The 17587-nt window shown below is 33.7% G+C and overlaps 1 protein-coding gene across 2 annotated transcripts in view; it reads right to left on the reverse strand.

The window, feature by feature from the left end:
• Positions 1-16473, reverse strand: part of 14-3-3zeta (tyrosine 3-monooxygenase/tryptophan 5-monooxygenase activation protein zeta) — a 72776-nt gene extending 56303 nt beyond the window's left edge. Inside the window, exon 1 of one of the 2 annotated variants that reach the window (XM_066728849.1) lies at positions 16183-16473. The gene's annotated coding sequence lies outside the window, so the exon portion shown is untranslated. The remainder of the gene's footprint in view (positions 1-16182) is intronic. The other variant, XM_066728848.1, reaches the window with a different exon arrangement.
• Positions 16474-17587: the final 1114 nt, after the last annotated feature.

The raw sequence follows: 17587 nt of genomic DNA on the forward strand, positions 1-17587 counted from the left end.
GAGTCCTTTATAAGATATTCAATTTAAATAGCTACTAAAATGACCATCGAGTAGTGTTCAAAAAATATTTAAACGCTAAATCAAAAGCACCATTTTATGTCATTATCAAAGTAAAACAGCTGCTGTCTGATATTTTATATTGGGACCATTAGTTTTCGAGATATTTCCCTGCCAAAGTTAAAAGCAGACACCTTGTATATTTTTCTTATCGAAACGATCCGGTTTGCTAATAAAGCTACTAGTCGTACAATACTATTTTGTATAAACGTAGAAAAAATAACCTTACAAATATACAATTTCATATCGTTCTTTATTTATCTTGTATAGTTTTCTTCAAGTCCAGCCTAAATACACGAAAAACACGTACAAATGTTAAAAATAGACACAATGCGATTCTTTGATCGATGAATATACAACCATTGTTTAATGAAAAAGTTCCGGTGGTCTAAAAGACTGGAAACTTTTATTGAGCGATGCTAGAGTTTCTCAGAATTCTAATGGCCTTCTTTCAATACGAGCAACGAAACAAATCGAAGGATCAACAACACCGAATCATGACACTTTCAACGAAGATTTCCTAACGTTTCACGAACCTACCGTTGATACGATTTTTCTCTCAATCATATACTAACCCTCTTCAAACAAGAGAGCACAGAGCATGAACAGATTAAAAAGATTTTATTGCTTGGCATCAGATAAAACTGCACCGATGTCCACACACACACACACACCGAATGAACTGTACACAAGAAAATGCTACATTTTCCTTAAGAAAATAAAATTCCACAAGATTTAAAGAAATATTTGTAACCGTTTAAAGTTAACTCATTGGTCTAAATGCTTTAGAATCATCCAAAGGATACAAAGACAAGGCAAAAAGATCCACGATATAAGATTTTTACTTGAATTGCATGGGAAGAAAGGGTAATTCAATGGTCCATTATACATTTATCGGAAGGAGGTGCTCCTTTGGTGGGCACCTGTATTGTATTTCGCATAAATGTGGTAAGAATGTATGGTTATCGATCATAAATGACGTCCCTTCTCCCAGTACGAGAGAACCACTGCCTTCCTCCAATAAACAACGTGCCAGACACTTGCTCTTTTACAGCCAAAACACAACGACACACATCCCGTCTATATACAACACGATGCGTGATTGAGTTTTCGTTGAAATTCGTTGTAAAAGAGCAATTTCTGGTAACTCTGATCGTAAGTGCTCTCCGGGAAACAGTGGCCGCTTCTCTTGTGCTGGAATGGGACGTCATATATTCCGGTCAGTTTACATATGAGCGATGACTGAATTTATATGGAGGGAGTGTTAACGAGAAACGGATCGTTGCTGCGCCCCAAGCAATTTTCTAGCAAACACCGTTCGTTTAAATACTCGACATAGATTGGCTTTGTGTTCTTATGAAAAAGAAGAAGGTTTTGCACATAGATTATTTTCTTTTTTCTTAATGGTACCTGTTGATTTTCAATTAAAGCAATGTTTCGGATCTAAAAGATGAGGTTAAATATCGATAAAAAGGTTTTCTTCGATGCATATTTGACTTTTGTTTTCAAAATAAATTATACATACCATAAACTCTTGTAGGTGTATCTCAGTATATGTGTACTATTTCTACTTATGAAATTATAGCATTCGTATTGGGTCTGCCTAATAGAATCTTTCTATCGAGATACGAATTAATTGTAATGGAGAAATTTTAATTACTGATTAACCTTGAGCAAGAGGAGTTGGGAAACAAAAATGAAGACCATCTTCTTTTAACAGTTCATTATCCCTACGAATTTCTTTAGTTTGGCGGCTATAGTTTATCAGACGCCTTGTACGTATTTATCAGTTAATAACATTTGGTGTTGATTTCATAGTCGCGTTTCTTTCGAGAATGCTTTTACTAAGTGGGGTTTGTATTAAAATATTGGAATGCATATCGTGTCTTGAAATTTATGAAATTGGAATTGACACCAAATTTTATAATAATAAGTAGTTCAAATGTAGTTAATTATAAAATAAATCAGCACATGTTCCACTACTTTTTTCAAAGATCTAACAAGTCAGGTAACGATTTAGAAATCTTAGATTGTCAAAAAGATCATTTATGAGGTGTATAATTTTGGAGATAAATATGAAAATTGTTGTGTTCTTCCTTACTACAGATTGATGAACTTTCTGGTGGTAAAATTGCCATTTTCAAAATGGACAGAAACAATTGAGAAAGAACAAGAGGAGAAATTGTTCAATATATTTGTCAACGCGAGGTATGATGAGTGTTCATCCTGAAAGACCAGTATCACAGAAGCATTCTTGAAGACCATAAGAAAGTTTGAATGTGTTGTGTGTAAGGTCATTTTATATTACGGCCTAACGAATATCAAAAATATATTTGGAACGTGTTAATCATATAGAAAACACGTGGAAAAGTCCCTTATAACAGAATAGATTCGAATCATAGAATCCATCAAGCTCTTCCACGATTTGTTGAATTTAAGTTCGATGAAAGTAGCTAATTTATCAAATAAAGTCTAAAAAGAAACATTATATTTCAAGAGCTTTTTTCCCCCAGAAAGTGCAGAAGTTAGTCATTCCGAGTCGCACTCACAAATGCATTGGAAATCCTGTTATAAATTTATAGAAAGTCTTTCAAGAAAATGGAGCACCGTACAATTTTTCTTTTTTAAACAATCGTTACAAAAAGTTCATCAAGCATATGAATCATACGTACAATAACATAATGCAGAAGGGTGAAACAAAGGATATTTGCACTTCTTTAAATTGAAAAACCAAAAAAAAAAGGAATTGAATATTTTCTCATATATATTATTCCATTTGTATAATGGAAAGTAGTTTGAAATGCAGAAACTTGACTATAATCATAGTGCCTATTATTAATAGGCATTTAAAATTAATGCAGAGTAAATATTTATATTCCAAAAATCCTACTCCATTTCAAAATCTTCCATAAATATATCTTCCTATAACAGTAACGATCCAGATTGGATATAGAGTTCTACCTTCAACACTTTTTATCCACTACTGGTCTATTTCTCATATTATTTTAGGCTTACAATGTAAAAATTTCTTTTCAATCGAAGGGAGAGGACTGTAATCGTTACGTAGAGAAAGCCAACATTCTCCTGGGCGATTATCTGCCAATGATGCAAGACTGCAAAAGCTCAGACCCCCCCACTTTCCACAATACACTTTACTAGCCTGAACAGTTTTATGGAATCGAGGGTCATAATGGTCGGTATGAGCGACCGCAATCTTTTGCAACAGATATCGATCAATTTATAGGAGATTGATCTATAAATGATTTATCCCTCTATTAAATAAAATAATTAACTAAATAAGAAACTCTTTCGGTAGCTAATGAACAACTTTAAAATATTTCCTATTTTCATCAAATACGTTATTTTAAATTAATATAAAAACTGACTTGCAATTCTCTGGAAAAAATGTTTATATTGAAAAATTTATTTGACTTGCAATTCCTCAATATCCTTTTGAGTTTAAGTATTCGCACAAATGTAATTATAACAGAGTAATAAATTCAAATATATAAAAGAATGGTTGTTTCAGAATTTGTATACATGGAAAGATATATGTGACATAATAAAGTCCAGTCGAGAGATAGCAAAGTGCGCAAGCCGAGATTTTCAAGAATTGTAACGAAGTCTGCCGAAGTAGGCCGAGCAAGTCTCACGAATGCTACTCTGTAACAGTGTGCGTTGTGGAGCATTAGTAAGCGTAGAGGAGAAGAGGTTCGTGTAGAGATGAAAATCTATGAATCTGCTGGTAGATTTCGTTTGGAGGAAAGAGGGGGGGGGGGGGGGGGTAGAACACGGAATCTTTAATCCTTGAATTCCGCCAGCACTGGCTCCCATGTGCATTAGAAACGATCTCGACACTGAAGAATGAGAGTATTCATGGTAAAGTATTAGGGAGGCCTCTCGAAGAAAAATTGTTATTACTTTGTACTGTAGAAATTTTGACTGAACGTTGTCTTTATTCTTGTCAAGTAACACCGATTAAAAAGTTTCAAGTGGGTAGCACTGCTAGATGAATTTTCAGTAAAGAATTAATAATTATACTCCATTAATTCTGAGTTTGAATTTAGTATATTTAAAGTTTTTCTTCTTGGCCTTTCTTTTAATTGTAAACTGCTATAAATATTGATGTGCCAAATATTGGCAATATAAATGTAGTTAAACTTCCAGTATACTAGAATTAACAAACGAACGACCAGATCTGTAAGTTAAGACAAAGATCCTTCCTGCTCTACGTAAATAATTGAATTTCTGAGAAGACACATACATTTTTCCTAAATTAATAAGAAAATAGGAAATCAACAAAAAATGTTACACAATAAATTCATATTATTCTACGTTTAATTTACTGTTTTCAATACAACGTTTAGTTCATTTATATTTGTTTCATCACATGCAATAAGCCAAAGTAGTTTGTCATTTTATGTAGTCGTCTGTGTGTAAGCTTCAATTACTTCCTTAGTATATTACACACTTACCCATGACATTTCGTGTACGTGTCAAGCTCATTGGAGATGATTGGTTTTTTGGGAAAGGAAGATTTCTGTTTGTTATATTGAATTTCTCCGAGTTATAAGTGAGTAATATCAAATTCTATGCGACAATTCTAATATAGTCTCGAAATGTACTCATAGATTTTAGTGGTCAGCTTGTGAAACAATCTTTGCAGCATAATAGATTCGCGTTATTTGGAATATGATTTACCAATGTTATTTGCATCATTTGCCTCCACGTAATTGCGATTTTGGACATTCAATTTTAATATTTTTATAACCTGCAAGAACGGTGCCTGGTAAAAGTTTAATGATGAATAATTCGGTAGCTAATTGGACTGTGTATCTTATACAGAATTTGGTAACCGCTTTAACGATGTATACGAAGAACAGTTGGGTAGAACGAGTTATCCTTTTTAAACAATTTTACAATTTATTTAAGAATACGTTGGATGATTGAATAAATATAAGCTTTCAACAATCAAGAATAAAATACAGCTATAAAAAACGATAAATACGCAGCCACACACTAAGACATAGGGTTGGAATCATTAAATACCAAAGGACAGATGACACACGGTGTGTCCAGATCCATGCTAAAACTAAAAATAACAAGTAAAAGCGTCTCTAACCGGGTGTCGAGCAACAATCAGTATGCAGAGTCTGGTAGAGGTGCCACAGACTTCGTTTTACATGTAGAATTCAGTGATATTTACTCTACTGCTCTGAGTAAATAAATACACGATTTGTATCACTTGAAAAGTGTATAGAATCTACTGGGGAGTCATACACACAAATAAAGACACATTCAAACTCACGAGGAGTAGTTGTATATATTTTTTGCTCCTAGAAAACCAATTTAACCATAAGCAAGAAGCTGTAACTGTCTGTCTCCTCTTTTAGTGAAGGGATGTTAAGTGGGCAGTACCTCCACGCACGATGCATGATCCTACATACCGCATCATGTACATTATAGTCCCAACATAGATTGCTGGATATTGAATATAAATTATATAAACATAAATGTGTTTCTTTTAAATACTACCAATATTCTCTTTTTTGCCACAAGGCACTAGCATGTATAGCACATGTCACGTATTATAAGATGCTCTAATCTCTATATTTAGCGTATATTATTTTATACGTACAATTAATATGTATACATGCACGTTATATAGCTTTGAAGTATATAGGTTTATTTATCTGTTTTATCAGCACACATAAGATGCATACCTTAAACATATGAACAGTGTAGTCGCAATGTGTACGCCTACACAGTAGCATTACGTTAACGAGAGATGTGCAATGATGTGTGTACATAATATCAGCGTTAAATATGGCTAAATTTTCTCACATTTTAAGGATTTTTGTTTTGTTCGTATATAAAATTACATAGACATTTGGACTAAATTGTGATTGTGTAGGTTTGCACATGTCTAATAAAGAAAGAATTTACCTTTTTTTTTGTTTAAGTACAGAAACGTAAAGGCAACATGTGTACAGGTATAAATTTTTATTAGAATCGAAATAAGGATTAAAAATTTATTCATATTTTTTAAAATTAGGTCTCTTTGGCTCTTTTCGAACAACTCTAACGTGAAAAATTAGGAAAGAGAAAGTGAAGAAAACAAAAGATTGGTGGTTTACGACAAGTCGATCACGAATGTGAGGATACATTTGCTGTTTATTTAACTTGATTATTTAATTAATATTCAACTTGAAGAAATCATAATTTTTAGTTGGCAAAGTAGAAATATTAAATTATTATTTGTAACTGCATTACTTAATAATTTAAATTGACATAATGAAAGCTACTCCTAACACTAACAGGCTGATTGAAGAATTACAATTAAAAGTTTAAGATATCTTCGACTTGTGAAAATTAAGTCAATTGTTATTACATTTTCGTACAGTTGAAGGATGAGATTTAATATTAATGAACTGATGAAAAAATAACTAAAGTTCACCGATTCAATGAGATAATATCTTTCCTTTATATCACTGATTTACCAAATACTTTAAATGACTTCCATTATGGATTTCAGTAGGATTTAAATTTTTCCAGCCCTTTGATCACCTTCGAATACTATTAAAAGTACAACATTTCTGTTGACCTACGTTCTCTAACAGCACTGATGGTTTTCATATGGTTGAAACAGTTTGAAGTAATCGATAATTAACTTCGATCAACGTGCACTAGCCTTCTTTACTTTACTGATTCGACTCTCTCTCTCTCCCCGCTCCTTCTCCAATCTGCCAGTCCAGTTTCACGATGAAACATGCAGGATGTACAAATATACGTGAGTATAGTCTGTAGGGCAACCATTTACAATATGTTTCGATTTGTTTGATAAATATCAACTTCGAAATTTAAAAAAATTAATTTAATTGATAAAGTTAGACCGAGAGAGGTAGAAGAAAAGAAATATGTAATGAGTTAGTAACCTGAATAAGGCTGATACACCTTGATCAAAATTCATTGTCGATTCATATCTCTATTTCTTCTACCTGCCAGATTACGTAGTTTTCAGCAGTGTTATTAGAAAACATATTTTAAAATTAATTTTGCTAATTTAAAAGTATTCGAAGGTGATAAAAGTACAAGTATCACGGAAATCCATCACGACATCTCAGACTGACGAGTCTGACAAATCTCCGACATAAAAAAATGGATGATCAATGAGTCGGTAAGCTACATTATCTGTATGATTAAATAATCGAAGCTACTAGGTTTTGCTTATCGCAGTTCCCTCGATCAGTGTAAAAGCATAAAATACACAATGCCAATTTTAACTATCAAGAAATGCGTGTTACGAATAATAAGCCAGCTCTCTTGATGTATCAACTAAGAATTGATTTATAATTAATATCGAATGTATTCTCATACACACGATCGATTCTTTCCGCAGGCTACTCATCCCTTGTTTCCTCACTTTTCCTACTCTTTATTTTAACGTCAAGGTCGTTTGCAAAGGACCGGAATGGATCATTTTCAAACATTAATAATTTGTAAATTCTTCCATCGATTAGAAAGATATCTCGAACCTATTCAGTTTGCAACATCGAGTATCCAGTCTCATCAAGAAAATGCGCTCGTTTCGTATGAGAGAGTTAAACTATTGCTTTATGCTCATTTTTTGAACAATGACAAATTTCTTTTGGAATAAACGCAATCCCAAATAAATGAAATCTTGTTTTGCATCACGCGTGAATTTGTATTACTTCAATCTCAATTACCTTTTTGAAAATGAATTTGTCCTAATCGTACAAAATAATACTTTGATAATCAGCTATATCAAGAAAATGTTTTTAACTTTATCACATTGTTGTTCAATATAAGTAAAAATATGTGTTTAAACTGTTTATAGGTCAGATATTGATACGTTTTAATTGTATGTTCCATATGCACAATTAATTATAACCTACTATAGAGTATAGATGCGAAAATACGAGTATCTCAGCAACTATTAGTTTTCCAAATTTTAGTAAAGACGTTTCGAAAAGGTCCTGAGCAATATTTGAGTATCTTTTATAATTATTGAAATACACATCGTCTGGTATCTATGTGTGTTCTCCGGGGGGGGGGGGGGGGGGGGGTGATAAATTTTAACCATCTACACACGTTTTCATCGAAAATCAATGAGAATTGACTACTGGAAAATAATCCGAGAATTTAGATTGTTAAATTTGGCAGCTTAAGCTCTTGATCAGTTGTTTCGAAATATCTAGGTAATAATTATCGGTGAAATCAAACAAATGTAAGTAATACATTTGTCACGATAGAGACATTATTCTTATCGACTATCTAAAAGTCAACGTTACAACACTTATGATCCACTGACTTATCTTTGGTATATTCTATATTTCCAATCGATTTACAGTTGTTACGTGTATAAATTACTTTTTATACTCTGAGGTATTCAAATTATACAAGTATTGCAAAAAGTTCCGTTAGAGTTTATAATGTAAATGATCGTCAGAGTCAAATTAAGTAAAAGTCTCATTTGTTCAAAGAAGAAACCAGTTTCTCTTTATCACGACAATTTAAAGATCTTTGTTTTTTCCCTTAAGAGCATTCTTCTCATATACAAGTTGTATCAGTATAAATACGACAATCTGAACCAACTATGACGTTATTAATGAGAGAAAACTATTATACGAGAGAAAATTAAAAAGTTACGGAGAGGGTGTTCACAGCTAGGAATAAAAATTTTGCTCAAGGTCACAACTTTTTAAATTTCAAGGTTATTATTTCTTTTTAATAGAACCGCCAATTTTTTATCGCACAGTCTCACATTTAGCCCGAAGAACTTTTTGAAAAGCTTTCTCCATTTTTGTCCAGGTCATTCGGTCGTTTATTGATTCTTTCAATTTAAAATCGTTAATAGGAATGGGCTTCAGTGAAGTAGTGTGGGTAACTGCTGCGCGTGCGCACTCTTGGTCGCGCTGTCTACATATACTTCCAAAGCGAGATATCTCCTAAACGAATAGAAAAAATGAATAATTACGACAGGCTTTTCAAAAGCTTTTGAGAATAACTTGAAGAATTTATTTTTTAAAATGGGTAATTTTATTGGAAACAGAGAGAGAGAGAGAGAGAGAGAGAGAGAGAGAGAGAGAGAGAGAGAGAATGACGATGGGATGTAAAAAGCAGTGACACTGAGTTGCTCTTTGTCTATAACAATGAGAGGCCCCTCGAACTATGTAAATTTGTCTCACATCATTTTTATCGTACCATTAGTATAACAACACATATTAAATAGTCATATTTACTATGACACGTTACACAGTATTACATTCTACATTTATTGCAGAATTTTCTTCGCGTTTGTTTTTTCGGAAAAAATTGATATTTCGAAAAATTGAATTATTGTACTTTTCATAAAATGTAAAATAGTCGAATTGCTGCAAAAAGAGGGAATAGTTTTTCTACTTGGTTTCTAAACTCAGCTCAAAATTAGGTCACAATTTAATGCAACAAAATTTAAAGTCAGCATAGATTGCCATGTTGGATTAATTATTTTGAATTTTATAATTATAAAGTAAGAATCGTAATCAGCACAAAAAAAATCATGAATATAAAAATTTCATTGAAATTGGATCGCTGGATATAAACAGTGCAAAAGTCCAAATTTTCCATGTTTTTTGTATAATTTATAAAGATAAATCGGTTCCATTGATTCAACTAAAACTTTGTACACATCTTTAGTACAATTGCCAGTACAGATTCATATATTTTTTTTTATGGATTATTTTTAAGCAACGATCTGTTGAAAATGGCACATTTTTAATTTTGCTTCAGTAACACATTGACAACGATTCATGAAAATGGATCAACTGTGGTTAAAAAACGAAATGGTTTTTTAAAGTATGTATTATTAGAGCTATGGTTGGACGTAGGGGAATTTCAAAAAAAAAATTGTTTAGAAGAAAATAGCACATATTGGAAAATAAAAATCACTATTTCACGAATTTTTCAATAGAAAATTGTTTATATTAAAAAAAATATATAAAACAGATAAAAAGAAGAACGGCTGCGTCCAACTGAAAAGGAACATTGTCTCCACAAGACCAATTTTTAATTAAGTTACTGGGACAAAGACTTTTCACGTTATACTGTCAACGAGGTTAAAAAAAGTGATTTCGAGTAAACGGCGTTTAAAGATTGAATATCATATATATATATATATATACACACACACACAATATATTCTTGCTCGCGTATGCGGAAAGTTTAATTATGTTCGTTAAGGTTCGAAGTTTGGTTCGTAACTTGACATACATATTTCTTAGAATATATATTAATGATTTACGGAAGAAGAAAGAGAAAAATGATTTTTTGAAAATTTTACACTGTTCGTACCCCACAAAGAGCTGTGAAAAGGGTTAAACGTTAAATCATCAATGGGAACCCTTCCAGTTTGACCGTTCGTAAACAAGATGACTCTCGAGCATTATTTTAACACAAAACTAGTGTATCAATCGTTTTGAAACTTGAGAGACGTATCGATGCATATTCAATGAAATTGTGTAAATATTTCTGTCAGAAAATAATTGATTTCGCAGAAGTTATGAATTTTTTTCTGAGCCCTGAAAAAAGTATTCCCCTGCTGTATTACAAAGGACTAAATTGTCAGAGTAGGTAGAATTAATGAAGAAAAAAAATGTGCCTTGACCTAGAAGACATTTCACTTGCACGAAATATAGGATTGCGAAAAATATTGAAATCCAAGGAAATGGCGAGAGATTTTTGAAGACACGAGTGACGATCTTGTCTAAAAATTTGGCCAATGAATGAAACGAGTGGAGAGGTTCCGGTGGGATTAGAAAAAACACTGAATTCAAGAAAGTTTCAAGTCGATCGAATGTTCCATATTTGAGTCAGAGATGAGAGCTAATTTGGAAAATATTTCGGAAAAAGGGCGTCCAAAGTTTTTAATTAGAGCGATTTCGTTCCTGTGAATCGATACTCGTCGTATATCTGGCAGCAACACAACGTTGGAGAAAGTTTTCAGGTGTATTTATCCTCAGACATATTTGCGAAGCTATTCAACTAGAATATGCTTGGAACGGCTTCCCATTCGATGCATACAGAGCCTGAATAATGACACAGGTAAAAGTCCTCCTTTCGAGGGCTCGGCTTCTATCAGGGCTTTTCTCGCCCAAGTGCAGCTGCTACGGAAAAGAGGCTGTCGTTCAAAAACTACGTCGGATCTATCGCTCAAATTTGATTACATCATACCAGGGGTTAAGAATCATCGAATAATGCAAAAATGAATTATTTTAAAAGTTGAAACTGATGGACCTACCGAAGAGAGTTATGATTTTCATGGACGAGTATAACAATGTATTTGAACATTACTGTTCCCCATTTTAAATTATATAAGGAGCCAAAGGTTGTTAACTACAGGCATATTATGGGTCAAGTACTGGAAGGAGTATATATACATATATATATCGATATATTGGTTCGATACTAGAGGCAAAAACCTCAGTAGGATGACTGGATTCTTTTTTGAAAATTTCAAGCTATAAAAGAAACTGAAGAGGTTATTAGCTACAGGCACGTTATCAGTCAAGTACCAAAAGAAGTGTGTATTTATAAATTGCTTTGAAATATCAACGCGAAAAATTGAGTATGACTAAATTCCATGTTGAAACATTGAACTTGTATAAAAGAAACAGGATTTTAACTACAAAAACATATTATCAGGCAAAGTAATGCACAAGGAGTATATATTGTTATATTGCTTTGAAAATTAGAAGCGAGAAATTGAGGAAGACTGATTTTTGTTGTTGAAATTTTCCCTCATATTTAAGAACGTTGGTATTAGTCCAATTTTTTGGGAAACAATTTCCAAAGGATAAAGTAGGTTGGCGCACAAGTACAAAATTTATGTGGAGCGTATGCTCGTGTGCGCCTGCCCATCAAAATTTAAGCCTGGCTGTTTATCGAAGCATTTTCGTGCGCATCTCCAGTTTCCGGTGTACCACACAAGATTTTGGCTTATGCATCGGCGTACAACGCATGTCGATAATTGAGCTCTCGAAACAATCGATTGGTACAGTTTGCCAGTTTTATTAACCACTTGTTACATTTTGTGTGTGTGTGTGTGTGTGTGTGTGATCCCTTTATCAAATTTATTCAGTGAGAACAAAGATCCTGGTTAGACGTTGCTCGATAAAAACTGATACACTTGTAGAATTTCCTTTTATTCTTTTTTGAATATGTGTTAATATTGTACAACCCTACACTAATTTAAGATTCAATTTAAAATAATACACGAAGATCCACAGCTATTTTTAAAATCAGTAATTTATTTTTTAGAAGAACGTCGTACGACACGACTGAAATTCCTACGAGTTTTAACAAAATGTTAAATTTAGAAAGGCTCCAATGAACCATTAATACGTCATTCCTTGCGACTTTGGAGTTTCTTTCTTAAACCAGTTAAAAACTCTCTAAATGATCTGAAATATTAATGAAAATAATAAAACAATAATATCGCGTTAATGATTGTTCGAGGTTCGAAAATTAAACTCGAATTGTTCGATTTAAAAAATTCTTTCTTATATACATATGATTATCTGCAATTTGAATCTCTTAAAAATTGGTTCATCGACCATTTCTCACGTTCGATTATTTCGTCGTTAGCTGGTTCTTCTACCAACTATGGTGTCCGGGACTAGTCGATGCAATTAAAAATATCATTCACACTCGCGAAACTACCGTCAAAAATTGCGTACGTTCCGACGTAAGAATCATTTGTGCAGATTTAACGTTAACGTAAATATTCACAGTACGAAGAAACAAAAGAATCTATAAGCTTCTCCTTGAAGGATTCAACATTTCCAAATCAATCTTTGCGAAAAATAATAACATCAATATTTTCTCCATGCAAACTCTTTGGCAGTGTATTTTTGCATTTACAATTGTGGGAAAGGTTTATCGTCCTAGTGTGTAGCGCGCTTCTATTGCTGCCCATAGCGTCCATCACTATTAACGAGTTGAGCCCTATTTCAATTTTTAATTGAATCGATCCCAATACGACGAATACCAATAGCGAAAATTTCTTGTATTTTTACAATTGGCTCCGTTGTTTGCCGAACTCAGAGTGACCAATCGAAACGTGGGCGTGGCGCCAACTATTATCTCTTACGACTCAATATTATTTCTTAATTATTTTCAGTACTTTTGGCATATAAATGACACGAGCCAACATGATCAAATATTTCACTGTTTTATGTATCTATATTTCTAATGGAATTAGAATGTTCAATAATATCGCTTGGAAAAACTCGCGGGGAATCTATCGGAAGCTTATCATGTTGTATGGCAAAATTTTGACGTTGAGAACAATATAGACGATTCTTGAGTTACCCTCGAAACATAAATAAACAAATTAGCTTTGAAATTTAGAAAAAGAATCACGTACAGTGATGACGCAAAAATATTGTCCTACTACAATGCAGAAGGAATAATCGTAAAATAAATACAGATCCCCCCCCGCCAACTATTTTCTTATATTTATCACTTTACAAGGTATTTTTAAAAATTTTGAAGGATCGCGTAAGAAAATTGTCAAGCAATTGGCTATCAACGAAGCTTATAGGTATTAATTCAACGAAATAACAAGTGCAACCTTCCTTTATACAATTAGGTAAGGTAAAAGTACCTATTAACTCACTAATAGGCGGTTTTTGTTTTACGTAGATAGACGCGTGGGGTGAAGAAGGAAACCCCATTTCTTTTTTCGTTACTTGACGTAAAATATTTACAAATTCAAATTTTTGTTCAATAAATATCATCTATGCCATGTTCCCTTTGGTATACAATAGCAGTCGCATTTCTTTAAGTTATTTCTATGTGTTAATTAAACGCTGATACTTGTGACTGCAGAAATTTTTCGCAAAGTTACTGATAGATTTCAATTCTTGGGGTGCTCTGGACACCCCGCGCCTCCATTGGCCGCTTAATAAACGCTTTTTCTTATCTATCCAACACTAGCATTATTTTCTATATAACCCCACGACTGTTCAAGCTATACGACTGATAAGGTTTGATAGAACAAAGTTTTGACTATACGAGCCCTTTTTAAACGGCGTAAATAAATGAAATATCTAAGAAATTATTTAGATAAATTTATAGAATAAGAACGCATCTATATATTGGATTAGGCTAATCTTGTGCTACATTATAGTTTAATAAAAATAATTATGGCCTATCTTTTACACACATAGGCAAATTATTATTAATTTTGTCAGACAAGTTTGTAAATTCGTGGGAATTATTTACTTTGATTCTCTAAACGTATCAACGAGCAACTTTTAAAGCTAATTTACAATAATTAACATTAGCGTTATTGAATTATAAACGAGCATGTACACTCGCGTTTCCTACGTGATAATATTTAATCACTGCGCGCAGAACGAAAATAAATGAATCTTGTTAAAATCAATAGTGTTATTTTAGAGAAATCTTATAGAAATTCCTAATTATTTGACGAACGTCATAAGTGTGTATGGGGGCCGATTTGCAAATAAAATAATTGATCAGTACGAATTAATTTTCTCGAATATTTTACGTGTAATGGAAGAATCTTTTTGTTATATATACATTTCAATAAAAATTGTCTTAACGCCATGCGTCATGCGACACGTTCTCATTACTCTCTCCCAATGAAACTTTATATACAATAAATTCTACTTTTGGTTAAATGTACTCGCAAGATAAGGCGAATCACCATCGATACAAAGATTTTACGAAACATTGAAAGCTCTATCTTTTATCTCGTTAAGGTGTCGATTTGACTGCAAGTTGCCAGATACTATAACACTTACTGTACAGCATCACTTACTGGCTAATAAGAGCAGAATTAACGAAAGTTTACTAAAGTCTATTTTTACCCTATTATTGCTAGTCGAATCACTGTAATAATTTCATATCTTCCCAGTGTTTGCAATAAATTTAAAATTCGAGATCGGCAATCTTCGATAAATTTAATTTCTAAGCGAAGACTCGCATTTGAAGCAACGATTGTTGCGACAAAATTAAAAGTTGAAAATTAGACAATTTTCCAAATGGCTGATACAAGACGATAAAAAGAGGTGAGAGAGGCAATCCGTATGGAGAATTTTTGTAACTGTTGATATACATATTTAGTCATGTAACGTGTATAGGAGATTCCGTGGGAGGTATCTGCTGTCACGCCGAAGGTCTCTCGCTACGTCTCGTCGGTATTCCAACGCACAATTTCTGTCTGCGCTCACTTTTGTTTATTCGTTAATTTGACCAAAGAGTTTTCGCTTTCGTTTCTCCTCTGATAGCGACACCCCCCCCCCTCCCCTCTACACTAACTATTCTCTTCTTTAGCCTTGGCTACACAGACATGCTATACACTATCTCATCACTGCCACGCCTTAAAAGTCAAATAAATAAAAAGACTGAGTTTCGTCGAAACTCGATCAGCATCCTACTGATAAAATCAATTAGAAATTAAAAAAACAGAATAAACAAACAATTATCTACATATTCGTACAACCACCAGCGTGTTATGGAGAATAAATCAATATGATAATACAGCTCTGCGGCGTAGTACTTTCCCCCATCACGATCGTGATATTCCCGAGTAGAACTTTTGTAAATTTCTGCAGGAGAGCGAGCACAAAACGCATAGGAGGAACTCGGAATAGAGAGTGGGTAGATCCGTCAAAAATACAAATGTACATTTATAGATTTTCCACGGGTGACGACGACGACGACGACGGCCACGGCGACGCGTTGACGGTCGAGAAAAGGAGTTATGCCAAAATGGAAGTGATGCCAGAGCGGCGAAATACGCCGAAGCAAAAGCTGAATAAGAGCAAGGTATGAATAGAAGGAAACAATTGAATGATGTTATGAACAAGTTTTTACAGGCACATTAACGCGCGCGCGTACGACACATCGGATCCACTCTACTACCTGCCTCTCGCACACACGCACAACCACACACACACACACAACCACACACGCACTCACTCGCACGCACACAGTCCGACGCAAGTAAGCACGTACGCGAGCAGCGGAGCAAAATTACCAAGAAAACTAGAATTAATGGCAATGCGTGTAAAATACGAGAACCATTTCACCTACCTATGGCCTTTAAAAGTCTTTTGTACTATAAATACTTAAACGAATAGACAGTCTGTAAAGTTGACTGTACTTTTACGTAGCGGGATATAGGTTAAAAATGACTAGATCGGTATTGTAGCGTAAAATAGCAGATTATGCGTATTTCGTGTTCGCCCAGTCCTGGCCAATAATGGAAGTAAATGGGTGAGAAAATATGGGAAACTACGTCGAATCTTTCTTTGGATCGCACTCAGTTACGTTATCACATATCCCTCGGTGACCACTCCCGCACAGCGACTGGGCCGGCAACACCGCTCATGGCTCCGCTTCGGCTAATATCGGCCCGTACTTCGGCCCCCTTCGTCACCTTTCGGCCACTCTCGCCTACTCTCGACCGTCGTCGTTCTTCCTCGAATACGAACACACAAGTATTGATCGTTTCACTCGGCATGTCGGCATGGCGTTTCGCCTTCTCCTCCTCTTCCTCCTCCTCCTCTTCACCGACCCCCCCCCCCCCCCCCCCCCACCTCATCCTCTCATCATTATTCTTATACAATTTCGGCCATTAATCTTGCGTGTGGCGAGGGGAAGTAGGAATTAGAGGGGTGAAGGGATATCTAGGGAGTTTGTCCGTAGCTGTCAAATGGCGCGATTAACCCTCAATTTTGGATCGTAAATAAAAGTAATATTTTCGAAAAACGATTGCGGAAAAGAAGGAAGGATTTTAATACATAACAGAGAAGAAAAATTATATCAGATGAGTATAAATTAATAACACAAAATGAAAATTATTGTCAATTTATAAAGAAGTATACTTTGTGGTTATTTTATTTCTGTTACAGGCTAAATCCAATTCTTCATGAATTTAAATCGCAGGAAAGAAATACTTAAAGAACAATGAATGAAAAGGACTAAGTTATAAAGCATTTCTGTGTGGCCCAATAGTTTCAATAATTGTGACATAATGTCATAGTAGTGAATGTGTAAGAAAGATTACTGCGTAAACAAAGAAATGTTATTATAAAATAATACTGATGTTTAATAATGTTTTGATTCCTATTATAATAAATTAAAGTTAGTTGAATAAAAATATTATTTTAATTTCTTCCTTAACCATACACAATTTCTATACGTACATAGTAATTACATATTCTTGTAGAACCTATCTTTAAGCTACTCTAACTAAATTCCAACTATTTTAAATCCACAGCTCATAACTATTTACTTCAAAGATTTTTATTATTCAAAGTGAGACAAATTGCGTAGAGTTTATGCAAATTTCTTATTAGTCTGTCACATTCTTCGACATATTACCTTGTATGATATTTATATGCCTCCTTTGCCCTATTTTCTACTAGTTTATAACATATAACAATAATTTTATTATCAATTTTAAATATATGCAGATAAGATGATTATGTTGATA

This window comes from Prorops nasuta, unplaced genomic scaffold (assembly GCF_024137725.1).
Source record: "Prorops nasuta isolate Cenicafe-Biocafe unplaced genomic scaffold, Cenicafe_Pnas_1.2 PNAS00006, whole genome shotgun sequence".
Taxonomy (NCBI): domain Eukaryota; kingdom Metazoa; phylum Arthropoda; class Insecta; order Hymenoptera; family Bethylidae; genus Prorops; species Prorops nasuta.